We start from the raw sequence: 3,675 nt of genomic DNA on the forward strand, positions 1-3,675 counted from the left end.
ATTGGTCTTTTCTTCCTTGTTTCGTAAGTGCCAATTCTGCTCACTTATACTATTTCCGTGTTCGCGTTGACCAGATCTGCCCCGATTTTTCTCAAGACCTTTTGCACTTTTTCTCTTGTTTCTGCGTGGTCTTCTCTTTCTTGATCCTTGTATTATTATGTTGATTCTCCTTATTTCTCTTTCTGTCATCTCCAATCTTTCCTCTTGTTCTCTTATGTTCCGTTTTAGATTTTCGTTTTCCAGTCTCAAGCATTTCATTTCTTTTGCGTTCTTGTCAATCTTCTTGTCCACCGTTGTAATCATCTCACCTATTTGTCTGAACATGTTCCTTATGTCTTCCATTTCCTCGTTGTTGTCTGTCTTTGTCCAACCCATTGTACCTGTTTGTCCTTGAGCGCCGATGTATCAGTGATCGCGCAGCGGTTGCCGGTACACCGTTCGCGTGAAAATGACCTTGTCGATTCTACACCTCGGGACAAGGACCCCTTATCACCAGCTTGGATTTTACTGATTCTGGATCTTATTGGCTTTCCGTGTTTTTCTTGAACTCACTGTAAAGTCCTCGTCGAAAAATAGTCAATTTTGACTTAAATTGCAAATCATTTTACAATAAGAGAAAAAATTGTCTTATAACTACCATAAATAAGGAGTTTACCCGATGTTTGCCCTTCCTTGAGTCGGTACTGCACAACAAAGGGGCAATAAAATTGGATGGTATAATGGAATTATTTATGGGGTTTTCTCTTTTATTGTAAAATGATTTACAATTTAAGTCAAAATTGACTAATTTTCGACGGGGACTTTATCTGTTACAACCACTACCCCACACTACCCACGTTGTTGGTTATTTCCAGTGGCGGCTCCTCCTAGGAGGCAACGGAGGCAGTGCCTCCCCAAATAAAATTAAATAAAAAGAAAATAAAAAACATAATACTTAATTAAATATTATATTAAATCATATTATTTATGAAGATATTTGCTTATAAATGATAATTATTCTCGTAAAAATGTGTTACAATAGTATATTAAGTATAAAGAACGGTACATTGTCATTAACGTTCGTCATGCTTATGAGATTTTTTGCGCGATTGAATATTTATTACAAAACATTCACATCTAGAATAGGCCCAATGCGATACGTGTTTATACCCTTCATATCGTGTTGCCACAATGTAGATTTTTGTATCGCGTTTCTAAGGCAATCTGCAAACAACTACCGCCATTGCAGTTTTTGTGCGCAAATATTGCGAGTTGTGTTTAAAAACAAGCAGTAAAATGAGTGATATTAGTGATTCCGAAAACGAAGTGGATGTTGTAGAAGAAACTTTGAATATGGGGTGCGTCACAAATAAAGAATTTTTGAAACTAACGACCTCAACGTGTAATTAAGAAGACAAGGAAAATTTGGGGTATGAAAATTTTGATAATTCTAATGTCGCGGCAAGTTCGCTAATATTATTTCATTGCAGCGGCAAGGAATGCCGTGTGAGTTTCCAGAAAGTGCTAACATCTTGTCTTCAACTTCTGTCTACATAAATCAAGAATTTTCGAAACCAGCGAACTCAATATGTAATCAAGAAGACAAGGAAAATCCGGGGTATGAACATTTTGACAATTCTAATGTCGCGGCAAGTCTGTTACTAAAATTGTTTCGTTGCAGTGGCAAGGTACGCCGACTACAAGAGCTGTGTGAGTTTCCAGAAAGTGCTAACATCTCGTCTTCAACTTCCGTCTACATAAATGAAGAATTTTCGAAACCAACGATCTCAATGTGTAATCAAGAAGACAAGGAATATGCGGGGTATAAAAATTTTGACAATACCAATGTCGCGGCAAGTTTGCTAATGCTATTTTGTTGCAGCAGCAAGGAAAGCCGACTACAAGAGCCGTGTGAGTTTCCAGAAAGTGCTAACATCTTGTCTTCAACTTCTGTCTACATAAATGAAGAATTTTCGAAACCAACAACCTCAATGTGTACCTAATCAAGAAGACAAGAAAAATGCGGGGTATGAAAATTTTGACAATGCCAATGTCGCGGCAAGTTTGCTAATGCTATTTCATTGCAGCGCCAAGGAAAGTCGACTACAAGAGCTTTATGAGTTTCCAGAAAGTGCCCCCACATCTTGCCTTCAACTTCTGTCTACATAAAAATTATTATAATAATCGATTCATTTTGAATAAACTTTACTTACCGTTCTAGAACACCAAAAATTACTTACCATCGAGTTTATCGTTAGCAACGAGTAAACACAGCTTACCATCTTGGAAACAGACGTGGTAAACAACCAAATAGACTACAATCGCGCAAAAAAGATTTTAGCGGTTAGCATTTGTTGCTTTTGTCGGCCGGAGGCAGCGTTTAATTTAGCGCAGCACTGTTCCCAGCTAAGCGGACGAAAATGCATGGAAATGCACCTAACTAGCATCGACTCGCTCGGAATAAATCGTTTTCTGCCCGAGAAATAACATCGGCCGGCGGCATGCCGCGTTTTCAGACGTCACGATTCGTATATTCGTATATTTACAACTGTATATTGTAGGTGCTCGTTTGTTTTTGTTTTAGATTTGGAGTGGTGTTATTGGTCCCTGGTCAAAAGTCCGTGTTTTATTTATTTTTATGTTGTTTAATAAAATGAATGAAGATGTGGAAATTAAAGAAATTGTGAAGATATTATTGATTAATTGTTAAATCATCCATTTAATTTAATTCACTGTCTTACGACAAATTGTAAAAAGTCAAGAACAGCCACAACCAAATTTAACCGGCCTTATACAACGTGTAACAGAAATAAGTACATTAATTTTATGTGCTAATAGAACTCGTCAAAAGGAACAACTTTTCTATCTACCATTTTGCCGAAAAACGATGTTTAATTCCAAAAAAAAAAATTGGAGAGATTTTTCACTAAAATAACCCTACGCCACTAAATACTGCAATGGCTAATCGAGATCAGCGCTAATATGAAAAAAACGTCCTTTTCATCCAGAAAACGTGTTTTAACGCAGAAATCGAAATTCAAAGAAATCTACCCGTATAGCAAAAAATCCAATTCGTAAGAATCTGGTTGTTTCACGTTTTTAGGTAGCTTAGTTTTGGAGATATGAACGGTTTTAGGAAAATCTTTCCTATTTTTTTAAGCCACTACGCAACGTTTTTCGCCAAAATGGCAGAGAGAAAAGTTGTTCCTTTTGATGAGTTCTATTACCAGTTAAAATTAATGTACTTATTTCAGAAACACCCTGTATGCGTAAGTGGAAAGCAGAGACGGTAATTTAACACTACGTGGTTACGTGGTATCAGAAATGCACATGACTCGTCGGAAGTGTGAACAAAAATTTGTTATTTTGTTGGCCTTGCATGCTATTTGCTGCTGAAACAGAAAACACGGTTTAGTCGCGTTTAAGATTTAATGATTTTAAAAATATTGCCCTTTGTATCGAACGACACCAAAAATCAAAAGAGCACATCAAGTCAGTCGTAAAATTTCATTACATACTGGGAAAACAGAACATTAAAAACAGAACAATAATATACTGTTTGTCAAAAAGCAATGTTAACTGTAATAAAATTTATAACATAAAATTTACTCCAAATTTTAACAGAAAATGTTAATCTAAGAATACAGTATATCAATGCTGAGATTTTAATAATACAAATGGGGGTTTTAAATGAAC

General features: G+C 36.1%; 1 long non-coding RNA gene across 2 annotated transcripts; it reads left to right on the forward strand.

Moving 5' to 3' along the window:
* The first annotated feature begins 1,025 nt into the window (after positions 1-1,025).
* On the forward strand, positions 1,026-2,468 carry LOC138128795 (uncharacterized). 2 transcript variants are annotated; one of them, XR_011158914.1, is made up of 5 exons: positions 1,026-1,409; positions 1,470-1,597; positions 1,661-1,801; positions 1,865-2,006; positions 2,067-2,468. It is a non-coding gene; the product is annotated as an uncharacterized lncRNA (long non-coding RNA). The 2 variants fall into 2 exon arrangements; XR_011158913.1 differs by having other exon boundaries at positions 1,865-2,468.
* Positions 2,469-3,675: the final 1,207 nt, after the last annotated feature.

The sequence above is a fragment of the Tenebrio molitor genome, chromosome 4 (genome assembly GCF_963966145.1).
Source record: "Tenebrio molitor chromosome 4, icTenMoli1.1, whole genome shotgun sequence".
Taxonomy (NCBI): Eukaryota; Metazoa; Arthropoda; class Insecta; order Coleoptera; family Tenebrionidae; genus Tenebrio; species Tenebrio molitor.